Consider the following 26,529-nt stretch of genomic DNA (forward strand, 5'->3'; position numbering starts at 1 on the left):
ATGAAGGCCACAGGATTTGTTTAAAGCCAATTTCCCAATTGCGTAACTTATATCATCAGGCCTTATGACCACATTATCATGAGATACATCGCCAACAGTAAAAACATCACTTTTAACACAGTTAAAAAGCTCCATGTAATGTCTTCTCCATAATTCCATAATATTTACATTGCCACTTACCCCCTCCATACTGGAGGACAAAGGTATTTTACTATGATTCATAATCTGTCACGGTGGCTGGTTTGGGGCGGAACAGGTTAGAACCCGCAGATTGCCGCTCGCGGCTATATTAATTTTTCTGTAAATGCCCTGAACTGGTTTGAATCATACATCTCAACAAGGACTCAGTGTGTCAGGGTACAGGATGTAAGATCAATGTCACGTGACAACAGTCTGGGGTACCAGACAGGGTCAGTTTTGGGACCACTGCTCTTTAGTTTATTTATCAATGACCTCCCAAGTTGTTGTCCGCCAAATGTAACATGTCAAATGTACGCTGATGATGCAGTTTCATGTTCATGCAAAAAACAAAAGACAAGCTGCTCAAGAACTGATTAATGCCATGACTAATGTATATCACTGACTCGAGAGTTCACATTTGCACCTCAACAGCTCTAAAACTGTTGGTATGTACTTCTCAAAAAAGGCGAGTATCGACAGTGACCCTAATATTTTTGTACAAGGTAAAAAGATCGAGGTAGTACAGGAATTTAAGTATTTTGGAATCAATCTTGATTCACAACTTGTTTTGAACAACAGGTGAAAAAGACTGAACAGAATGAAATTTAACTTGTCCAACTTTAGATTTATTAGGAATAACCTAACCCCAGAGTCAGCCAAGCTATACTTTGATGCCATGATTATGCCACACATGTCTTATTGCATAACAAGCTGGGCCACGGCCTGTAAAACAGCTCTAAAGCCAATTGAAACAGTCTATAAACAGGCTTTAAAAGTATTAGATAAAAAACCTAAATCCTTCCACTATTGCCAGATATTGAAGAAACATGAACGACTAAATTGGGACAACATAGTAAAATACACTGACTCTGTGTTAGTTTATAAAGTTTTTCATGGTCAAGCTCCACCTCCACTACAAGACTTTGTCAAAAAGAACTCAAACAGGTCATCCAGAGCAGGCTCTAGAGGTTACTGTGTCATACCATTCAGGAAAAGTGCTTTTGGACAAGTAATATTCTCCTACCGTGCATCCCAGACCTGGAACACAATATCAAGTACAATACGTAAACTTTTAACTCTCACCTCCTTTACAAAACATCTCAAAGCATGGCTATTGGAAAACCAGGACTGTGATCATTAACTATGTTTAAATTGTTTGTATTGTTTCTTTGTCTGTGAGGCAAATTGTTGGGACGCCATTGTCAATTTTATGCAGTAGTGCATACATAATACACCTATGTATGCTAATTTTGTGCAATATTTAGATACACACCTGCATTCGTGTGCTATGGGCATTGTGCAATTCAATCCAGCACTTTACTATTTGGTGCAATTTTGAGCAATGTGCAGTATAACAAGTACTTCACACTTTTGCACTTGACACTTTAGCAATTATCACTTTAACTAGCACTCAAGCACTTTATAAACAGATATCTAATAATTCCATCATGAAATGGTGGACCACGGTCCAGACCTGGGACCTCATTTATAACCACTGTGTATGCACAAAAAATGACTTGAAATATGCCTATGCAACGTTCAAAGCATAAATTGGGATTTATAAAAAATAAAAAATAAAAAAAAAAATTGGAAAAAACTGGACCCTACAAGGGGAAATAAATAAACTGTGATCTGATGACAATTCACTTAATTATTTAAACTCCATTCAGTTTAGAAAACTTGCTTGTTAGAGCCGTAAAAGATTTTTGTTATTGTGGTTATATATAATTTAATTCAGTTATGTTGCTTGTCACCTCACAGTAAGAAGGTTCCCGGTTCAATCCCAGGAGGGAGCCCTTCTGTGCAGAGTTTGCATGTTCTCCCTGTGTCAGTGTGGGCTTCCTCCCACAGTCCAAAAACATGCAGTAGGGGTGACCCCCGAATAGTCGATGATTCGGTGATTTGATTCAGAGAAGTCTGATTGGACTGCCAATCTCGCCGTCGTATCGTCGCAAAATGTGGTTATGTAACAAGACCGTACCATGCTGACTATATGGGGTGCTCACTGCTGCTGAACATCTTGATTTGACATAGAATGTACTTGTTTTCTAGTAATTCATGATATATAGCCTATTTTGATACAAACATCAGCCAAATTTCTGTTAATAAAAAATTGAAAATGACGCGAGTGTGTTGAACCCTAAAGTCCCCTCCCCTCTAGGGGACCTCTAGAGCTGCTAATAAAGGCCTGGTGTGTATCAATACACTGATCAGAAGAATATAGTGATGTTGCCCATCAAATTTAACTACAGAACCTCAGCTACAAGGCTGTAAAAAAAACTTTTTACATGCCCTAAACACAGCTAAACAACAACTAAATAAACAACAACAATAACTAACTCCAACAACTCCAAACAGCACCGATATCCCGACCCACTCAGTCCAAATCACTCTCCCTTTAACCATCACAGAGCTACAGCCCAAAGAACAACAACAGAAATCTCTTTGCCAAAATATATTTGTAATATGGCTCTTCCCAGATAGCAGATGGATGTGGGCCACTTCTGGCAATGATCCGGCACTGTAGGCATTCTTCTGGCCCGGACAAAACAGATGTGAACCTGAAACGGCCCGCATGTAAGGAAGCACACGTGGCCCACCTTTGTTGAAACACATTTGGGCCAGTTTTGGCTGAAATATGGCAAGTTAGCATCGACTATTCCGTATGTGATCCTAAAGTGGCCCGCATTTAAGGAAGCACACGTGGCCCACCTTTGTTGAAACACATTTGGGCCAGGTTTGGCCGAAATATGGCAAGTTAGCATCGACTATTCCGTATGTGAGCCTGAAGTGGCCCGCATGCAAGGAAGCACACGTGGCCCACCTTTGTTGAAACACATTTGGGCCAGTTTTGGCCGAAATACGGCAAGTTAGCATCGACTATTCCTTATGTGAGCCTAAAGTGGCCCGCATGCAAGGAAGCACACGTGGCCCACCTTTGTTGAAACACATTTGGGCCAGTTTTGGCCGAAATACGGCAAGTTAGCATCGACTATTCCGTATGTGAGCCTAAAGTGGCCCGCATGCAAGGAAGCACACGTGGCCCACCTTTGTTGAAACACATTTGGGCCAGTTTTGGCCGAAATATGGCAAGTTAGCATCGACTATTCCGAATGTGAGTCTGAAGTGGCCCGCATATACGGAAGCACACGTGGCCCACCTTTGTTGAAACACATTTGGGCCAGTTTTGGCCGAAATACGACAAGTTAGCATCGACTACTGCGTATGTGAGCCTGACGTGGCCCACATGTACATAAGCACACGTGGCCCACCTTTGTTGAAACACATTTGGGCCAGTTTTGGCCGAAGTATGGCAAGTTAGCATCGACTATTCCGTATGTGAGCCTGAAGTGGCCCGCATTTAAGGAAACACACGTGGCCCACCTTTGTTGAAACACATTTGGGCCAGTTTTGGCCGAAATATGGCAAGTTAGCATAGACTATTCCGTATGTGAAACTGAAGTGGCCCGCATGCAAGGAAGCACACGTGGCCCACCTTTGTTGAAACACATTTGGGCCAGTTTTGGCCGAAATATGGCAAGTTAGCATCGACTACTCCAGATGTGAGCCTGAAGTAGCCCGCGTAAGGAAGCACACGTGGCCCACCTTTGTTGGGAAACAGTGATTGATATTTTTCAACAATTTTATCAACCAAACAAATCTTTTTAATAACCGACAGATTAATCGATAATGACAATAATTATCAGTTGCAGCCCTACTTTGCGAAGACCAAATGTACCAGGACTCCTTCACTCATTCTGGGTGAAAGACAAAATGTCCCTCATGTGGTGGGAGTCAGGGGCGGACTGGGGCAAAAAATTGGCCCGGGAATTTAATACCTGACTGGCCCATTCAGGGGCCAGGGCGGCGGATGCCACTGAGCGCCGTCTGGCCCTAGTCTATACACAATAATGACGTTTTTACAGCCAAACTAGCCTAAATGCATTGTGCTTTTTCAACCTATCATTCAACCCCTCAACTAAAGTATACTGGAGGGTCTGGGGGCACTCCCCCAGGAAAATTTTGTGATTTTTAACACGTAAAAGAGGCATTCTGGTGTACTCTGAGGAGAAAGTAAAGGGAAAAGACAACATTGCTTCAGATATAAAATTAAAAAAAAGCTGATTTAGTACTGACTGAGGTTCCTATCATTGTAATTTCAGGAATGGCTGGAGTGTATGAAACTTAAACTGAACTCAGAACTGGTCTAGTGGGGAGCTGTGGCTGGAGAGCCAAAAACAAGCCAGCCATTCAAGGGCCGTTATGCTTCATGGGCCTGTTTCAGGCCACACTTTCTTCTTCCACCACTTCTGCCCTGTTCTCATCTCTATCTTGATAGCTTACTGTTAGATATTAAATATGAAAGGAGGCTCATGCTTGAGCTTTACACATGTTCTGAGATTTTCAGCCAAGTATGATTTTAGAATATATTACGTGTCACTAGCATTAATTAGTCACTCCTCTCGCTCAAAGATGGTAGAAAAATGTAAACACGTCAGCACGTCACTTGCACTGTTAGCACAGTGTGATTGACAAGTGACAGTGACAGCTGCAACAGCCTGATGAAATGGATGGGACATAACCATGTGGACCAAATTTGATTGGCTATCAGCATACGTGTATAGCCTGTTGGCCGCTGCAATAGACTTTTTCCCCTTTCTTTTTCTTTTTCTCATGGACCGGCCCACCGGGGAAATCCCCCAGTCCGCCTCTGGTGGGAGTGATTCTGATGATGTCATGTTGCTATGCTGATGTTAGGTAATGTCAATATGTAAAAATAAAGACTTGATGTGATCACCTATTGTGTTAGCATATGCCACCTTCTTTGCTGGAGCTGGCTATGGAAGCAGTGAGAGGACTAAAGACTTTTAGGCCTGAACTGCCTTGTATTCTCCATGGAGGTGGGTGAAAGGAGAATTTTAGCTAAGCCAATGCCTATCATGAACAAAATCCTTCATCCCCATGGTGAGCTGTGTGTTGCACCCGTGGTGCAAAGAGAAACACTACTGTTCATAAAATATAGAACATCTGAGAGAAAAAAAGATAACAAGCGAATGGTGAATTCTGAGAGTCGTATGATCAATCTGACCCTCTTTAATACCAGCAGGAATTAGTAGGCCTATAAGTTTAACTTTTTTCTCTTAGGGCAATATAGTATGAGTATAAATTATGTGCCTGCTGTGATGTATTTGTTGTTTGTTGATGAAACTTTCTCTGATATGGGATCAGTAAAATCTTCTCTTCTTATCTGAGATGTAAATCTTACAGGTTGTCATTGCAAATGAGAACCCCAGGGCTTGGATTATTTCTGGGTTAAGAGAACTTTATTTTTTTGGGGGGGGGGGTTGTATGTGAGTGTGTGAGAGTGAGACTGCAGATTACTCCCATGGTGTGAGAGTGTGAGCGTTGGAAAGGGTGGGTGTTTTTGGTTGTCTTATTGTGTAGGCTAATGTGTTATCATTTGTCTATGTTTTGTTATTCTTTATGTCTGGGGCCCCTTTCAAAAGCTCTCAGGGTGTGCATTTCACATGATGAAATCGCAAACATTTTCAATGACTTTTTTATACCTGTTTTCTTGATTGACTTAACATATTGACCAACAATATCTTTAACTGTTTTCTCTGATTTGAGTACATGCACTATGCACAACACGAATGCACAAAACAAATAAGTTCCAACTCAGCCTTGTGCCAAGAGTGACACACAAACAGTCTATCAACAGACAGTTGAGTGCTCCTTGCCTGGCTCATTGAAACAGCCTCATATGCTGAGTGACAGGCTAACAGCCAGCCATGAACAGTTAAGTGAGAACATGAGCACTGAAGGAGGGCAGGCTAACTGTGTGTTTGCCCCAATGAACAGAAAGTCTGGTCTTCATCAAGAATAAATGACAAGATAGAAGGCAGCAACTAAGTTGAATTTCCCTGCAGTATTTTTCTATTCTAACTGGTTAGGTCTCAAAGACAGACCTAAAACTAACATCAATTAAAAAGCATCTACATTCTACCACTTTATCTGTTCTTCATTTGTGAACAGAAACCATTCCCACCTGCTCTCTGCCAAACAACTCACTGTCATGAAAATGACTGATAGGCCTCAGCAACAAATATATTAACAAAGACCATTTGTACCTGAACATAACACATTAAATAAATAAATATATAAATAAATTTATATTTATTTATTTTTTTTCTCGCTTCAAGTTGGAGTTTTCCAAATTACCGAGTCTTTTGAACGCATCATATTCAAATCAAGGAAGGGGAGCAAGCAAGCAGAAAGCGCGCAAGGCCGTTAAACGGAACAGAAGAAGAAGAAAGCGCGGGTTCTGTCCAGGAGAGAACAGCTGTCTCGGTGAGGTGAGTCCGCATGAATGAAAAATAAATAAATGAACTGGGAAACATTTAGCTGTCATTATTGGAACTTCACATATTGTTTTGTCAGGCTGCTACATGCTGCTACTTCTGAACGGCCCCATGTAGGCTACAAAAACTTTACTGGAAGTGGCCTTAAGGCCCGAACATACTCGGGCGGAACGTACGCGGAACAGACTCCGCGAGGAACGCGGTGAAAAATACATGCCGAGCAGTCACTGGTGCGCGGAGCGGAGTCCGTGCGGTAGTAAAATCTTAGCTTTGCGCGCACAGAGCTTGCGGACGCCCGCTTTGAGTCCGCGCGGACCTCCGCGGAGTCTGCTCCGCGTACGTTCCGCCCGAGTATGTTCGGGCCTACGGTGGCAGGCAAAATCACCCAGCTGGCTCGCCTCGGCCTGTGTGTGTGTGCGCGTGCGTGCGTGTGTGTGTGTGTTTTCCGCGATATTTTTTCTTTTTTTCTAGGCACCAGTTAGCTCACTTCAAACTACTATAGGCCATGAAGGACGTTGACTCGCGTTGCAGAACAGCGCTGCACAGAGGCGCGGGAAAACGGAAATGATTATTGATTTCTGAATTAATGGACACTTCGCTTATTGCATACTCTTTCTATTTTTTTTCCCCCTGGCGGAGGGTCACGAGGGACCAAGCATCAACAAGTTTAATGCCAGGGAGGCCATTGCCGTGCCTTGTTAGGCAAGGCAAGGCAAGGCAATTTTATTTATTGCCCATTTTGTCTCTAATGGCTTTGCACAGCATCAAAACGACATCCTCTGCCCAGACCCTCACATCTATGGAATGCCATTTTTATCATAATCAAATAAATGAAATTATAAAACATGCAAATAATTAACAATTACAGTTACAATTATTCAGTTTGGATCAAGTTTAAGCACTGTTTCAACTCACATGTTCCGCCAAAAGTGTGCTGTGAGCAGTTCAATGACCAGTGAAAACATATTTTGGCTGGTAATATTTCAAATCTTACCTGTCATGAAGTGAATTTTTTACCCAACCTGTATAGCCATTTTCTTGGGGTGGCTTCACCTAAGATCCCTAGGAAAAAAAATACATGTTTTCTATTTGTCTAAAGTGAAATGGGAATGCATGTCTTTTGTTTGTTTGTATGAATTTATTTTTGTAAAGGAAAAATACCCATTTACTTGTGCTACATGTATGCATTTTTAATTATAGTGTATTGATGATGATGTTTACAGTATTTGTGCTTATTGCTGTTACAGAAATCTGCTGGTTGAAATAATAATATTGAGCTCATTAAAGGTAAGCTGCTCTGGTGAAATAATATAATATGATGATGATGTATCAGTGTATAATACTTACTCCTATTTCTTTTTCAGAATAACTGTCTGCTGCTGAGCTACACAAGTTGCCAAACCTCAGATAGGTTAGTGATACTGTAGTGCCATGGAAAAAGAACAGTGGAATACCACTCGCAGTAATTTAAGAAAAAGAGCTGTGAAAAGAGTTAACCAGTTCTTTGACTCTTTAAATGACGAGCATGAGCTTGAGGTTGACACTGAAGAGGAGTGCAGTTTTCATGATGATTCTACCTCGGAAGCAATCGCTGATTCACTACCAAACTCTGACATAGACAGTGGAGATGGTGGATTAAGTGGTGGTGATGATGACAGAAATGATGTTGATGACACAAGGGATTTAGCAAGTTGTTTGAGAGACTGGAGTAGACAATTTGGGATTTCACTGATTGCTTTGTCTGCCCTCTTGTCTATTCTGAAAGTTCATCATCCTTCATTGCCCAAAGATGCCAGAACATTGTTAAAGACACAGATTTCCCATGCTGTTAGTTCCTTGGCAGGCGGATCATTCCACTATTTTGGGATACAGAATATGTTCAGTAAAATATTTCAGAGACTTGCATTTATTGTTCCAGATAGTCACAACTTTAAATTGCAGTTAAATATCAATGGTCTACCAATTTTTAAAAGTTCAGCTGTTCAGTTTTGGCCAATCTTGGGAATTCTCCAGGGATTCAGTAGGAAACCTGTGCCAATTGCTATTTTCTGTGGGAACTCGAAGCCTCACTCTTTGTCAGAATATCTAAAGGATCTGGTTTGTGAACTGAAATCCTTGAGCAATGGATTTGTTGTTAATGGTAAAACCTTTTTCCTGACTGTGTGCTCAGTAATTTGTGATGCTCCAGCAAGGGCCTTCGTTAAAGGTATTAAGTCACACAATGGCTACAGTGGCTGTGACAAATGTGTACAATCAGGCGTATATATGAATAATCGCATGACATTCCCAGAGGCAAACGCTAGAGCGAGAACTGATGAATCTTTTTCAAACGCAGAGGATGAAGACCACCACATACAACCTTCGCCATTTTGTGAAACATCTGTTTCTATGGTCAGTGGCTTCCCACACGACTATAGGCATTTAGTTTGCTTAGGTGTGGTGCATCGTCTCCTTGATTTATGGATTGGCACATGTGGGATGTTAAAATCCCGCATTTCATCCAGGCAAGTCTCTCTGATTTCTGCCAAGTTACTTGCTCTCAGAATGTACATACCCTCAGAATTTGCCCGAAGACCAACGGGGCTTGATGAAAGATTAAGATGGAAAGCAACAGAACTTCGGCAGTTCCTACTTTACACTGGCCCCGTTGTTCTGAAAGATGTTCTGGCTCCTGAAGTGTATCAAAACTTTATGCTGTTATCTGTGAGCATTTACATTCTGGCGAGTCCAACCTATTGTTTGATGCTAAATGACTTTGCAAACACACTCCTCAGAGCATTTGTCAAACATTTTGGGCAACTCTATGGTCAGGAATTTGTAGTATACAACATACATGGCTTGATTCACCTCAGTGAAGATGTAAGGGTACATGGGAACTTGGACCTGATATCTGGATTTCCATTTGAGAACTATTTAAAAAAGATTAAAGGCATGGTTAGAAAGCCTAGTTCACCACTGCAACAAGTGATACGCAGGATTTCAGAACTTGACTCAACAGATTTACGAGAGGAAACTCTGAAAACTGGCAAAAACCTCAAAATGTTGCATTCGGAAGGACCTGTCCCAGAAGGCTTTATAGGAACTGTCTCCCAGTTTAAAGAACTGGAAATGGATGAATTTGTCATTAATTCATCAGAGAGGGACAGATGCATTAAAATGAATGGCAAGATACTTCTGGTCCAGAATATAATTGCTTTTGAGGGTCAGGAATACATTGTCTGCAAAGGATACAGACAGATTGCAAGTTTTTTTGACTATCCCATTGACTCTTCAAATTTGGGAATTTGCTTTGTGTCAGATCTGTCACCACACCTAATGTGCTTGAGGCTGGACACTAAATTACAGAAGTGTGTTCGACTACCTTTGGAGGCAGGATTTGTTGTTGTGCCTCTTCTGCATGCAGATTAATTCTAGGCATGTTTAACCTTAGCCATACACAACATGTGTTTTCATTTTAAGAAAAAAAAATAATGAATGGTTTGGTTATATTATTATCATACGTATGTGCAGCTCAGCGGCAAGTTTAGACAGTGGTGAGAGTGCAGCCTGTCTTCGCCTATCTCTGTGTAAGTGTGTATCCCATATCTATAGTATTTATTGCGTTGGGAATGTGCATAACTTTGTCAACAGTTAAATATTAGTGTCTATGTTTGTAAAACTAACTACTTTGTGCCGTTGTACCCTCTTCCTACTCTAGGCAATGTTTTACATTGTTGAGTTTTACGAAACTCAAGAGGTTGAGGTGGTGCCAGCAGCTTGGGTTGCTGATGACGTCTGTCAGTGGCCCACTTACTACAAACCTGATGAGCTGGCAAAGGCCATAAAAAATGAAGAGCAGCCGGGAGACTTGTGGGAAGAATATAGAGTTCGGATTTTATATAAAGCAGGTATGCACATCACTTACCAGAATTCAGTCATTTAAAAACATATTCACTCTATGATTTCTGAATCTCTTTATTTACAGCAAACTACAAAGCTGCTCGCCTGAAACTTCCCGAGGCAGAAACCCACACAGACCTACAGACAGCAGAAGAAGATGACGACATGCCAAGGAGAAAGCGAAAGAGAAAGTAAGTATTCAAAGCCACTACAGTACTTTATTTGTGAGATGTTCAGAATTATCCTCACTTAGAGTTTTGTATTTTTGTGCTATGTAGCAAAGATTTAACAAGGTGAAGTCTTCTTCAGTTCGGTTTAGAAAGTAAATCTTTAGCTGATGCAATTAATATAATTTCATACATCATTATTGTAGATATATGATAATAATATAATAATAGTAATATAATCAATATCATTACTTTCATGATATTAATGACTCTTCTAGTGCAAACACTGGAGCTGTAAACACCTACTACCCAGTATGCTATGTTTTGAGGCTGGAATATAACATTTAGCTCTGAAAACTGAATCTCTTTATTCATTAACATTATGTTGAAGAAAAATCACTCAATAGGGGAGACCGGGGTAAGTTGAGCATAGGGACAAGTTGAGCCACCCCTTGTTGCTACGTTACCATAAGAAACAAAATGAGCATGTGACCAAATATTTAAGATGAAGGAATCATTTCATGGAGTCTGTGAAGGTAAGAACCATATAAAAGTGGTTTGACATTTACTGTATTTCCAAAAAAACATTTTTCAGTCTTTATAGTGAATTCAGTCCCTCCAGCTCTGGAGCTTTGCTCAGCACCACTAATGGCGGCGTTAACAGCCGTCATTACCGGTAGCCTATTGGTAGGGGGCCGCCGCTAGTGGAGCTGGGCTGGTCGGCCGTGCGCCCCAGCACAGAGCGCTGTGAGCGGGAGAGAGGACCGGAGCGGGGTTGTTTTGCACACTGCACACCGCGGCTCCGCTAAGCTCCTCTCCCTGCTCTCTGTGTCATTAGCGGTGCCGAGCAAAGCTCCAGAGCTGGAGGTAGGCTGGTCGGCCGAGCGGCGGCAGCAGCAAATTCTAACGCGGAAGGGGGTGGGGATGAGGCGGGACGTCTCAGGACGACGAGGAGCAGGGGAGTCGAGGGGATTGGGTGGAGGGTACGAGCCAATAGGACAAAATCCAAGGAACACGCACATCCCAAAACATGTTTTAAACCAGGTGCTGGACCACAGAGGAAAAACGATAATGAAAAGAAAGGAGTATGCACACTGGACTGTAGCTCCCGACTGCATTTAATAGTCACATATGTAACGTTTCGGGCTTCATCAGACCTGAGAAGAACCTAGGTGACACACCAGCTTAAATTAGTGGACCGGTCACCTGAGAGGTCATGTGACATAATTAAACAGCAAAAATATAAAGGTGTACAGGGATAAACAAACAATCAACCTGCACAATTCTACTCAACTTGAGTATTGCATAGCAGAAAACATCAGGTGTACCCGTCATGATGCAATGTAATACCAAGAAGAATAATAAATATCTGCATAACAGGGTGCCTCAGCTAGTGGTAGAAGTGGTGACATACAATAATTTTTCAAAATTTAACAAATTATCCACAGCAGCATCACATCTGGAAAAAGACTAACATGACGGGTACACCTGATGTTTTCTGCTATGCAATACTCAAGTTGTTACATGTGATCTGATAGAATTGTGCAGGTTGATTGTTTGTTTATCCCTGTACACCTTTATATTTTTGCTGTTTAATTATGTCACATGACCTCTCAGGTGACCGGTCCACTAATTTAAGCTGGTGTGTCACCTAGGTTCTTCTCAGGTCTGATGAAGCCCGAAACGTTACATATGTGACTATTAAATGCAGTCGGGAGCTACAGTCCAGTGGGCAGACTACTTTCTTTTCATTTACGAGCGAATGAGAGCCATGGCTCCAATTGGTCAATTTCTCTGCAGGCCTGCAGCTGCTAGACAGAATGGGAGTGGCTCAACATACCTTTCTCCTATGCTCACCTTATCCCATACATGGGGTAAGTTGAGCCACCAGACCACTTTTTTGGACAGGCGATATTATCAACACTGTTAAGGTTACACTTGTTTGTTTGTGGGGATGTACAACATCCTGAAATATATACAGATGCATTAGTTTGCAGTGAAACTATAATTGTCTTAATGTAGTGATCCTGAATATGAGAAGTGATTCAACTTAACCTGGTCTCCCTATGGTTCAGAGTTTCATATAGTGGTCTGAGATTAATGTCTATCATCAGATGGAGTTATCTTCTTCTTCATATAGTTTTTTTTACTCATGCCTAGTCAGTGGTTATTGCAGACATATTCCCCTGCCCATGCTAAGAAAAGTAATAGGGCTAAGTAGTCTGATGTGTGCTATATCTTAAGCACTACAAGTTCAGTGCAACAACTTACAAATGACAAATGCTTTATACTTAGTAGTCTCTTACAATCGTTTTTCAATTTCTTCCTCTTCCCCTCCCATTCCCCTATGCACACAAGACAAAACACTCAATTTGAGAGTGACAGTGAGGACAGCCCTGCTGCCAAAAGAAGGGGATCATTGCCTGCAGCCCCCAAAATACAAGGGCCAAGTGTTCAGTCAACACTTGAGAGAAGGGCCCTTAGCCCCCAACCACGACCTAGGCATCAATTGGTGAGCCCTGAACGAAGACCGCCATTGGCCAGCCCGGGTAATACAATTCCTGCTGAGGGCCAACGATCGTCAGCCACAGGTACTCCAACCCTTGCTCATAAATGATTATTTACACATTAATGCACATACACTCTCTTTCTCAGTATCTTTTTTTCTCTGACTGTCTCTGTATGAAATCATCTTACAATGTCTTTTTGGATTTAATTTTTTTTAATGTATGTCATTATTTTTAGCTCTTCTGCGTAGGCTACTTACAAACCAAGAGATGATCATGGACCAACTGAAGATTGTAACCCTAACCCTTCAGAAGATCCATGGAGAACATGTTGGTGGGCAGGAGGTCCTGGAGGCGGATCTCTTCCCACTAAAGGACATAAGCTCTTTACTGGCTGTGGAGAGGCGTGTCAGGGAGGAGGCGGACTATAAAAAGAAAATGGTACGCATTTCTCACTCTAGAACAGGGGTCGGCAAACTTTGGCACTCATGCCACAGCGTAGCATAATCATTGGCACGCTCGCACCTCCACCGCTAAATTTCTCACTGTCACCAGGTCATGAGTCAGTGTTTTGTTTTTTTTTGTTGTTTTTTTTTGTTCGGGCTTAATGCGCATTTTTAAAGGACAGCTGGAGAGAGGCGGAAAGGGAGAGACAGTGAGAGGGGGAACTGACACGCAGTAGAGGGGCCGCCGGGTGGAATCAAATCCAGGGTCGCTGCAGTGGGCGTTCTCCGACGCTCGCAGCTCAGCGTATTTAATTGGAGTGTTTCAATTGAGTGTTTAAGTGACGGTGAGCGGCCTGACGCTGCGTCATAATTTTTTTTTTCCTGTATGCACTCACTGTAGGTTTAGCCTACATAGACTTAGTTTCTAAAAAGAAGTGTTTTGAAATGGGATCCAGGGCCCTGCTATTATAACCTTTATTTAAACTCTGAGATATATTGAGGAAGCAACCTCATTTACAATTGTGAATAACAGTAAAATATCTTCAAAATATGATTGGTTGTAGCCTGTTAGATTAAAATCCCAGGTATTTTTTGTATTTGGTGTCACATTGTTCTATTTATAGTGGCACACTCACTGACAAAAAAATCCAAACTGGCACTCCATGTCACAAAGGTTGCCGACTCCTGCTCTAGAACTATTTCGCGTATGTCAGTGTTGATGCTAGATTTTTTTTATTGGAGTGAGAACTATTCTAAAGTAAAAAGTGTTTGGATACATGGTTTGTACATCTGTGGGAAACAAAATTCCTCATGCACAGCAAAAATGAAGATCAGTTAGTTACAGGGACATCTCAGGTGAAAAATAAAGATAAACCATAACACACTGAAATGACTTTACTGAAATGTATTGATTTATTTAGTCCAAAAACATTTTTCCTAAAACTGTGGTACAACTGTTACTGCCCGTATCAATCATGTTTGTTCTTTTTTTCCTGAGATTACTGCTTTGAGTGTCATCGGTGGGGTAGACATTAAAGACACGGTGTGGAGGATCATGAAACACCTCTTTACCAACTCCCTGGCCAAGCAGCTTAACTGGCGGTGCGTAAATGGAAAGACGGCTTTCCATAGCCTCCAGTTAAAGGATGTAATTACTGGTAAGTGTTAATTGTGGGTTATGTTTATTTGTGATGTGTCTTATGAATTGATTTTCCTTTTCTTTCATGCTTCTGATTAGGGCTGGGTATTTAAGACCCTCACGATTCACTTCGATTTCAATTCTTTAGGTTGCAATTCGATTCGATATCGATTCGATTCAATATTTATTCAAATGTTTCAATATCAATTCAGTAATAAGTAGTAATACACAAATAATTCATTAGAGTACCTGTTGATATTTTTTAAGTTCAATTTAAATTCATTTTTAAATTGTAAACTTATTATAAATCTTTCCTCTAGGAAGTTCTTGTTCGAATTGAAATGTAAACAAAAGCACACAGTGTGTTTAGTCATGAAATAGCGCAACCATAGTTAAACTGAAAAAGTGCCATTGTGTCTGTGACTGTGTATGTTTTTGTCTGATATAAACATAGACATAAACACCTGCGTTCCCTCCGTCCTCCAGTTAGACGGGAGGTGGTAAAACTTTGACACTAAAACCCTTTCTCTCCCTGGAGGAGAGTGCTACCCGCAGACACATGGTGCAGCGGCCAGGGTGACACTGGCTGCACTGGGAGTTTACAGGCTCCAAAAGAGCGGTGCGTCAGACATCGGCTACTTGGCCCTGCAGCTCTGTGTTTTTCGCGGCGCTCCCTCCGACCCTCAAGCGAGGTCGCTGGACTGAGAGGCGTCTAGTGAGGGACAGTGGGCCCTGACCACGGGGAGGACATGGTCGGGGGCCGCTGCTTGCCTGAATCGATTCAAAGGATTTTCTGAATTGATATTGAGTTGCAAAAAAATATATTGCAATGCATTGATGAATGGATATTTTTACCCACCCCTACTTCTGAGTAGTTCCTATGGTCAAATGGGGGTGCTAAAATGAATCATATGATCGATTTATTAAGATGCATATGTGGATGAATATGCATCAGTGTGGTAGCAGACAGTATTCTATTCGATTATAATAGAATGGCATTGCTTGTTGATTTTCTGGCTGCAGCTACAAAACTGCCAGGAAATTAGTGAAGGCTGTTGATGTTCCATGTATGTTCAAATTTGTTGAAGTGCATGACTACATGAGTTTTAGTATTTGCTGGCAGGGAGAAGATGCTGGAGCACAAGGTCAGTTTTAGAAATTTTCATTACGGTGCAGGTTGCTGACATATCTTCTTCAGAGCAAACAGAGCATTTTATGAATGACAGCTTTAAATAGGGTGCCTGCTCAGTGAGGCAGATTGGAGGAGCAGGTAAGCTGCGTCATTATTATTATTATTATTTAAAACAGCTCATGTGACACCACACAACACTTCAGTAATATAATTAAAAAATTATGAGTCTAATACTTGTTACACTTATAATACAACAACATATACAGCCAATCAATCGGAGAACATTATAAGGCACCAGTTTAAAGCTGTCATACATAAAATGCTCTGTTTGCTCTGAAGAAGACATACTCTGTGCCGAAATGTCAGCAACCTGCACTGTAATAAAAATTTCTAAAACTGACTGTGTGCCCCACCATCTTCTCCCTGCCAGCTGTTTAACTGTCCCCTGCTCTAAGATGCACCGGTCTGCAATCAGTTCATCAGTTTTTCTCCTACAATTTTAGTAATGGGCTGGTCATGGGCATGGCTAGACTGTTTTCAAACTACATTCATTGTTACTGCCCAACTATGGGCAGGATATAGCATGCCAAGCATTTCTCACCATTGTGTGTAATCTTTCAAAAGCTTTAAAGTTTTCTCAATTTTTAGGAACAGTGAGAAACAACCATTTGACGGCCACTGCAACTGACCAGGAGGTGGAGGCCTATATAAAAAGGTGGCTTCATCTCGCTGGAGACAGGGATGGTGGGAGGAGAGAGAGGGAGGAGAAAAGGCGTGCCTCACAGCACACACGTAAGTCAGCTACAATACCTATTTTGCAATACATGTGTGATACTGTTCTACAGCAAAAATCAAGATGAAGCTGTCAGCATGTGTAAAAAAAATGAGGGCAGGGTATATGCAGTCCTGAGGTTAATGTCAATACCTTTTTAAGACTTTTTAAGACCTTCCAAAAAACCTTTAAGACCTTATCGCCACTTCAAGCTGTCATTAGCAACACATCTTTAACTTACTTAATAGTTGTAATTTGCAATTAAAACTATAGAGCACAGACATAGGCTACAACATAACTCATAGCTGAAGGAATAAAGCTCAGAAGAATACATTAAACCAAAGGCAGGTTTATTTGAAATACACCTTAGGTCACAAGTGACTTGTAGAGTAACACTCGCAGCTATTCAGCTGAAAACCACAATAGCCTAACTTGGTGAAATTAGCTTCAATATTACAACTAGGGGTGGGCGATATAGCAAAAATATCAGAATCATGATTTTATCACAATTTTTTACATTGATTTTAACTATCCGCTTTTGACTATTTTGCAAGTGACTGAACCGTGCAACCCAGCTATTTCCCTATGTAAAAACTCAAAATACAGCCCTAAAAGAAAATAAAATTCGGAAACAAATTTTAATCAGACAATGACGATCTATCTGAATTAATAAACAACTCCTCTGGCTCAGGCTGCAACAGCTTATCTCCATAGACTAAAGGCTGGGTCACTCCTCACTTGGCTAAACTCTGAAACTCTAGTCTGACTCTAATTGGACAAGTTGCCACATCAATGATATGAAGATAGGCATGTTTACGACATCTATTGCACGTCTGTCCGTCCTGGAAGAGGGATTCCTCCTCAGTTGCTCTTCCTGAGGTTTCTACCGTTTTTTTTCCCCGTTAAAGGGTTTTTTTTGGGGAGTTTTTCCTTATCCGCTGTGAGGGTCTTAAGGACAGAGGGATGTCGTATGCTGTAAAGCCCTGTGAGGCAAATTGTGATTTGTGATATTGGGCTTTATAAATAAAATTGACTGATTGATTGATTGATGTAAAATCAGCCCAGTGCACCTAGCTGCCGGTTCAAGGGTAAGAGCAGAGTTTTTTTTTTTCTTTCATATTGCCCGTTTATTCATCCAGTGTTTCCCATTAATTAACGAGTCTGTGGCGGCCCATCACAGAAAAAAAAAATGTATTTTTTTTCAGCATTTCACCATCTTTCATCTCTGTCAGTCAGCAGCCCTTCCCTCTGCTGTCTCTCTTACATGCGGGCGCCCGTAAACACACACACAAACACGGGTGCATGGTCAGGTCGCGCTGGACCGCTAATAAACACTAAATGGGCTAAACTACGCTAATTGTGGGAAACCCTGTTACACTCTGAATCAAATAGGGCTGGCACAATACTGGAAAAAAATGACATTGCGATATTTTCATTTTCTGCGATTTTCTGCAATATAATAATATTGCGATATTAAAAAATAAGCACTATCAAATGATCACATTTCTTTAAATGAGACTAGGATTAGGATTTATAGGAGACTTTCTGATAGTATTGATCATACATCAGAGTTTTTCTGAAGAGAAACAAAAGTTGAAATGTTGAAAGAGAGAGAGAAAACATCGCGCATCCTGGATGTACTATTAGCATGTGCACATCGCGATGTACGATGTAAAACAATATATCGTGCAGCCCTAGAATCAAACAGGTGGGGAATGAGAAATCTGCAGCTCTACCTGTAGTTCGCTAATTTCAAAAACACAGCGGCAGCAGCGCCCATTGATCTGTACTGAGACTGTTGTTGTTCTTTCACCTGACTGTTGTGTTGAAAACCACGCTGTGGTCCGTAATCGAGTTGCAGACGAGTGAGGTTGGAGCTGATGAGAGGATCGAAAAAAGAGAGCGATGAGGCCGTAGCCGCTGTGATACAACGACCCTGCCCACACTGAGAAGGAACTATGAAGAACTCAGTTGTGATGGAAAAGGACCTAAACCGAGTCGAGTAGAGAGCCCAGTCTAGTAGAGCTTTAACTGCTTAGTGGAAAAGGGCCATTACATTTAGGGTTGGGTACCGAAACCCGGTACTTTTTGTACTTGGTACCGATACATGTTGGTACTACTGAGTATTGGTTCACTTAAAATGAATCGGTGCTAAATTATGGTACTTGAAATGACTGGAATAGCAAGTGAGACCACGAGTATATGAGAGCTAAGTGGCATCGCGCATCCCAGCAATAATGACGAGCCACTGCATGAGTTTTCTGAGAGTTTGAGCAGAGTAGAAAGCTAAATATTCATCAACAACCTCAGTGTTTTATTACTACTACGAGCGGAGTTTATGTCACCGATCTGCAGGTTATTGTTTCACTTCACTGCTCCGACGCTTAAAAAAAACCCCAAACAAACAAAAAAAAAAACCGTAACCGCTCTGACGCTGTGTCTTTGCAACACTGACACACACACTGTAATACTGTATCAGAAGGCTTTTAGTCCATGTTCTTCACCACGTAAATATGAGACGTCTTACCACGGAATAAATGACACATACCGCTCCGTTCCTCCTCCACTCCTTGCTTTCCATTGTTATGTCCAACTTCATTTGAAACTAAAATGCTTTTCTTTCCATTGATAACAAGTTAAGTGAGCTGGAATGAAACAGTCCCCTATCAAACACAAAACCATATCTAATGTTAACATGAGTGGATTAAGTTTAATGTCTTAAGATGTGTTCTATCTAACCTCAAACTTTTCCATTTACTGCTACATTCATGGTCTTCAGCTCCACCGTGTGGTCGACTTGTGTAACTACACAGCAATTGTGTGAGTGAGGCTGGTTGACTAATTGTCATTTCCGACTTAATATGTGGCAGGTTTAATATGTGGGATGGAGTTGCTTCCAACTGAGAACCTCAGCCATGTTGCAGTGGAATATACAGTAATACTTACATTGGCATAATATATAAAAAATAAACATTATCTCCCTCTGTAGAAGAAACAATCTGTTTCTCACTCGTGTTTACATTTTTGGAATGACAGAAGAAAATGAATAATAATTTAGATAGTATAAGACATGAAGTAAATTGCTGAGTTAGTTAATACCTGTCATGGCAAAAGTTCTTTCATCTCAGCATTTCCTCATGTTTGTTTTATTCCAGCTACTGTAGCAGTTTTTCAGGTGTGTTAAAAGGCCAGAGAATGGAGACTCTGATATACTGTATAGCGTTATCCTTATTTATTTATTTGCTATATTTATTTGTTTGAGGGCAGTGTTTTTACAATTGTTTTTACTGTAAATGTGTGTGGGTAAGGGTATGACATTCTCTTATTTATTCTTGTGTTTTATTGGTACAGTCAAGAGCTTGGTTCTTCTGCATTTAATTGCACTGTTTTTCTATCTATCTAGTCTACTCTAATCTTATCTAAACCTAACAGAATGAGGTTGAGCAAGCAGATATTGGGTCAGTGATCAGGCATAATATCAACTATAGCTTCAGATAAATTGTAATCAAAAACACACTATAGATTTTGAAGTTGAAGTTTTGAAAGACATCAACACAATATTGTATAACTTTGTATCATTTTACAAGGCCTTTTTTGTTTGGTCTCTTGATGAGGTTTTGTGTTTTTCACCTCACTGCCGCCATATACAGTAACCACAGTACTGCTTTACTGAGTCAACTAAATTTGTTCTTTTGTGCATTTCTTAAAGGGCCACAAGAAGACGAGCAGTGATGGGGGTTAACAACAACAACTGTGTTCTGCTGATTTGGCCTGATTTTTTTTCTTCCGTTTGTTTTATGGAAAAGGTTAAAAAAATAAAACATAGTTCTCTACCGTTCACCAGTTGTTTCTCGTGTCTGGTCATTTCTTCAATTCTTACTCTTAGGTTTCTTCATCTTAGACCCCGAGGTGAGTCCCAACAAGACTGGACCACTGGATGCCCCCATTCAAACAGTATCTGGGGGTACCATAATGGCATGTAGCCACAAATTCAGACTATTATTATATTTTTTCATATTTGACAAAATTTTATCATGGTTTGGTTGTGACTTCTTAAGTGTGCAGGCTAGACAAGGTCATAGACTGTAAACCAGTTAAGTCTGAGAGCTAACTGTGGCTCCCACTTGTGTGAGTTTTAATGTATTTGGTCAGCTCTTGGTTGATATGTAGCATTATGACTGCTGTGGATCATATGTGAGAAACAAGCATGTTAATAGTGGATTCATTTTTTTGTTCAGTGGCCCACATTCGGTTGAGTGCTGGTTTATTTGGTCTGTTTTTGGTTAACATCTGGCATTGTGATGGCTTGGCTGTGGCCCACTTTTGGCAAACGGGAGCAGACCGCCCAAGTGCCATCATTCCATGCGGTATGTGGGCCGGATGAGCATGTCAGGTGTGGGCCAGATATGGCCCAAAAGAGTTTTGACCAGTGGCCCACATTCGGTTGAGTGCTGGTTTATTTGGTCTGTTTTTGGCTGACATCTGGCATTGAGATGGCTTGGTTGTGGCCCACTTTTGGCAAACGGGAGCGGACCGCCCAAGTGCCATCATTCCATGTGGTATGTGGGCCGGATGAGCATGTCAGGTGTGGGCCAGATATGGCCCAAAAGAGTTTTGACCAGTGGCCCACATTCGGTTGAGTGCTGGTTTATTTGGTCTGTTTTTGGCTGACATCTGGCATTGAGATGGCTTGGTTGTGGCCCACTTTTGGCAAACGGGAGTGGACCGCCCAAGTGCCATCATTCCATGCAGTATGTGGGCCGGATGAGCATGTCGGGTGTGGGCCTGATATGGCCCAAAAGAGTTTTGACCAGTGGCCCACAATCGGTTGAGTGCTGGTTTATTTGGTCTGTTTTTGGCTGACATCTGGCATTGAGATGGCTTGGTTGTGGCCCACTTTTGGCAACGGGAGTGGACCGCCCAAGTGCCATCATTCCATGCGGTATGTGGGCCGGATGAACATGTTGGGTGTGGGCCAGATATGGGCCAAAAGAATTTTGCTATCTGGGTTACCTTATTAATTTCGCCATAAAATGCGCATTCTGCTGTTGATTCACGCTCCGTTCGCGTACAACCAGAAGTTGTCCATCATTCAAATGAATCCAGGCGGAAAAACAGGTTCCAGGGGAACAAGAACAATGACCACTCACAGCAGCCGACATCTCCCCACAGCACATTCCTCTGACTCTGATTGGCTTACAGTGCTGTCAGTCTCGTTTTGGTGGGTATAGTGCATTCTATTGGCTCTAACGAATCAAACAAGGTGTCAATCACTCAAATCGGCCAAGCCGTCACAGAGATATGGGCCAGGTTCAAATGTAGTAGGTGTATATTGGTCAGTTTGGAATGGGAAATAAGATTAAATAAACAAAACAGACAGTTCTATGTGTATACCATAAACATCAGTAGGGATTTACAGAAATAAAAAATTAAAGATATAGAATTGTACGTGACAAAAATCACATGCAAACATGGTACAATTTTGGAGAGCTCGCCTGAATTTTCTGTACTAAAACCTCTCTTATATTGTTCTGCTTCACTTTATCAGAATCAACCTTTGCAGAGTTAATGTTCACATATTGTACTATGATGTGATAGAGGTTTAGAGCTGCTGCTGCATCATTCCAAAGGGATACTTTGCATTTTTTTTTTTTTTAGGCGAACCTCAAAATATTTCATTTGTGCTGTGTGCCATCTTCATTTACTCTTCACATATAACACATATACTGATATTTACACATCTTAACAAATCTCACAAGTGTTCCCTTTACCATGACACCAAAAGTATTCAAATAGACCTTGTGGTTGCAGAGATATATTCATTTCATTATGGATATACAATTTTCGAGCAGAGGCCTATAAAATAGGGTCAGAGTTTAATTAATCAGTAGGCATAATCATTACTATACATGAATAAATCACCCAGTTGCTCGATCCAAATAAGCTGAGGTGAGTGAGCGCGCTGCAGGACCATCAGAGCGGTTACACCCTACCTTTCCAAAACCCCACCTTTCTGAAAATAGACCTCCATTCTTCGTAATGGTGGGGTTTCCCATTTTTTCTAAAGGCCCCGTTATTCCAAATATTGGGGACAACGCCCACAGTTCGTCAACAGGTGCCTCCAATCAGCCGCACACTCAATCACAGATCCAGCCTCCCCCTACAACTACAGCTCCACTCGGCTTATTGTTGTCATGGATAGGCCTACATCATTGCTTCTAGCTGGTGATATGTTTTGATAAGGCTTTAAAATTGTAGCCATGGGTAGCCTATATGCTCATTATATCATAGTTAAGAAACAATCAGATTGACTGATTTCACCTTTCCGTTTTATAAATGCATTTAATATATTTACTGTTAAAGACATGGATGATACTGCAGCATGTCTGCGCTCATCTAGAGCATCATACCTTGATGAAGTGAAAGGAATAAAGATGAAGATAAAATGACAACCCTTTTACTTTTATTATTATTAACTTATTATGCCAACAGAAGAATTAAATATGTTTATTTGGAAGTTTTAGCTCTTTTCTCTGAAGCGGAAACTGACGCAAATGAGCTCATTAATCAACGAGGGGTAAAACAACATGATTTGACAATTAGTCAGCTAAAGGAAAAATCTGTCAAATCAGATTCGACTATGAAAATTCTTAGTCGGGGACACCCCTAACATGCAGGTTGGGGATAGGTGAATTGGTGACTCTAAATTGGCCCTAGGTGTGTGTGTGAATGGTTGTCTGTCTCTATGTGTTAGTCTGGCGACCTGTCCAGCGCCCCCGCGACCCTCTAGAGGATAAGCAGTTACGGAAATGGATGGATGGATGGATGCTTGCAGGCAAATACATAACACAAGTTGAACCATTTCGACATTGTTTCTTGTTTTTTTTTTTGTTTAATATGATATAGATGACCACAATGGCTGCTTAAGCAGTATTGGAGGATTATGCCATTGGCAGGCTTTGGGTGGAAAGAATGTTCAGCGAGCCTGAGGACTCTCTGGCTCCTGATGATGACTGGCTTATGAGCCGAATTTAATACCCATTCGCAGCTGTCTTGTGTGCTGAACTAGGCCCAACTCTAGAGCAATCAATGTCCAGAAACATAGCAATACCAGTTACTTTACAGGTTTCAACCACTTAAGCCACTGAAGTAAAGGAACCTGGTCTGGGATTTAACAAACACTCCTTAATCCTCATGATAACATTAATGTGGGATGGCATAATTAGAATGTCCCAGCAATACATACAGTTTTCCTACACTGCCAGTTAACAGGCCAACATCAAAGCGCAATTTACAGGATAACATAAGTATAACAGCCAAAATAAGGGTTTTTTTCTGGACACATTGTCCCCAACCTTGCCTCTTGCCAAATATCAGCGAGGAGAGGCTCCAGCCTCATTCCTGTGAGAACCTCCGGGATCTTTAATGGGAAAACGTGACGTCTGGAAACACAGCTAGTTTACACTTCCTCCGCCACACACTTGCTGATCCTAGCTTAATCTAAAGCTTTTCATTCAGAACAAGCCTGCATTTTAAGTTTTTACAACTTTAATGCTCTGACTGCTAACGTCAACTGGCGCTAGCACAGCCGGCTTGTGTTTTTAGCACTAGATGCTAACTGCACCACAAGGATTACAGACTCCGGACAAAACACAAACCAACATCTGTGGACAGGAGCGTGGTCATCGCGGACCTATGTCGGTAAGTTTCGTTACTTGCTGTTCCTCCTGTAGATCACCTGATAACACCATTTCTACACTGTGGGCTCTAGTTATTGAGTCCCTGCGTGTAAGTGCTTGTGACCTCCCATTAGCAGCGACTACCTAAGACACTAACGTTGCATTTAGACACCTTTAGCCCTGTACTGGCCTCCCCTTTTTCATTTATATTTTCCCAGCTACCACTCCGACAACCAATGGCTCCACTCACCTCCCCATCCAGCTGAGTCAGCTGCTCCCGCCTGGCCGACAAGGTGCTGGAGCTGGAAGGGAGAATTTCCACGCTCTACGGGATCCAGAAAGAAGAGAAGCCATCATGACACCATCATCTTTGGACCAGCACAGACCAACACAACAAGTGCCTGCCCGGCTTCTCCGGCCAACTCAACTCCGCCAGCCACGGTGGCTGTCCTGTCCGCTGCCTCCACTCCGACCGCTGCTGCCGCCTCTCCAGCCGCCTCCCCTGTACCTGCTAAGACCCCTGGCTCCGGCTTGGGGCCAAACCCAAAGCCCCAGTCAGCTCCACTCCGTATCACCCTGAGACCTGGGTTGTGGTTGGTGCTGGGGATCACAAAAAGCGGGGCGGACTCGCCTCTCGCATCCCCACAAACACTGATATCCACCTGGAAAATTGGTATGATATTCTCAGTGTACATGAATTTCGTCCACTGCATAATACCACGGAGACCCGGTTGCCTCCTCCTCCACTGACGGGACTTGGATCTTTGTCACCACCGGACCCACTTGGGTGTCCTGCTCGCCCCACTCCTCATCGCTCACAGCCGAACTTCACTCCGGCTCCGCGGTGCTCTGCTGCTGCAGCTGCCACCGCCTCTCTCGCTGGTCCCGAGCAGGTGGCTCATCACACTGGGAGACGCAACACAGCCGCTCCTGCCTCCTGCTACTATCCGGGAAACGAGCACCGCTCCTGTTTTGGGGACATTAAATTCAGCCGACTGAGGCAGCTGCACATCTGGCTGAAGGGTTACTGCTGCACCAGAAACATCCCCTACGTCGACAACTTCACCACCTTTCATAACAGAACAGATCTGTTTAAATACGATCGTCTCCACCCAAATCATGCAGGTTCATGTCTATTATCAATGAACATTGAACTGACACTTCGTTCCGGCAATGCACTCGGTGCATGAAGGCATGGCAATCATAACACACCCTATCCTCCACTCTCAGTCTCTGTTCCTGACGAAAACATTCCTGTTCTCATTACAAATGGTACTCATAGATACCGCCTCTCTACTTCCTGTGGGAACTACAGGTCAAAAAATTTAATAACTATCAAACCAAACCCCAAAATAAGTATAAATCCAAAATCAACAACAAATGCCTCTGATGAGTCCAGTGAGCAGCTACTCAACCCCCATGTCTTCAAATCAAGACGTGGCTTAGGATTGATACACTTAAACATAAGAAGTCTGTGCAACCAGGTTAAATTAGACCAACTAAAAATTCTTATTTAACAGACTGACCCTGACATCCTGGTCATTACAGAAACCTGGCTTAAAGACAACATCCATGACACAGAGGTTTCCATACAGGACTATAATTTACACAGAACAGACAGAGTCGGAAGAAAAGGGGGTGGTGTGGCTGTATATGTCAAATCGTGTTTATCTGTTACTGTTTTAAAAACTGTCAGTACACCTCATTCTTTTGAATTCATCGCTCTGAAAATCAACACACCAATCAATAATTCCATTAATGTTGTGGGAGTATGCAGACCACCTTCAGCTATCCCAGTGCAATGACTGAATTAACCGACCTACTCTCTCAGTTCAACAATTCAGAAACACTGGTTTTAGGTGACTTCAATTTAAAATGGCTATCACCCGACTCAGATGGCTTAAAAGAGATGTGTGTCAATTTAAATCTGACGCAGCTTATTAATGAGCCAACCAGACCTAACCTGAAGGCCCCCTTAAAATCTACCCTGATAGATTTGATTCTGTGTAACGGGAGGGATAAACTAACTGCATCTGGTGTTTTTAGCCTTGGTATTAGTGACCACTGCCCTGTAGCCTGCGTCAGAAATACTAAAACACAAAAATCACACTCTAAAATCATCATCAAAAGAAACTTTAAGCACTTTAATGAGGAAGCTTTTCTCCGCGACCTTGCCAACAGTAATTTACATCACACATCTGACTCATCAAATATTGATCTGGCTCTGGATTATTTCACAAACTGCTTTCTGTCAATCATCGATAATC

At 41.8% G+C, this 26,529-nt stretch overlaps 1 protein-coding gene and 1 long non-coding RNA gene across 2 annotated transcripts in view; one reads left to right on the forward strand and one right to left on the reverse strand.

Annotated features, from left to right (window-relative positions):
- The window catches only part of opn5 (opsin 5), a 216,365-nt gene that overhangs the window by 53,206 nt on the left and 136,630 nt on the right, over positions 1-26,529 (reverse strand). The gene's annotated exons all lie outside the window — the stretch shown is intronic.
- On the forward strand, positions 13,702-20,317 carry LOC125897434 (uncharacterized). The gene is made up of 3 exons (XR_007450425.1): positions 13,702-14,698; positions 16,460-16,603; positions 20,293-20,317. It is a non-coding gene; the product is annotated as an uncharacterized LOC125897434 (long non-coding RNA).

The sequence above is a fragment of the Epinephelus fuscoguttatus genome, linkage group LG11 (assembly GCF_011397635.1).
Source record: "Epinephelus fuscoguttatus linkage group LG11, E.fuscoguttatus.final_Chr_v1".
Taxonomy (NCBI): domain Eukaryota; kingdom Metazoa; phylum Chordata; class Actinopteri; order Perciformes; family Serranidae; genus Epinephelus; species Epinephelus fuscoguttatus.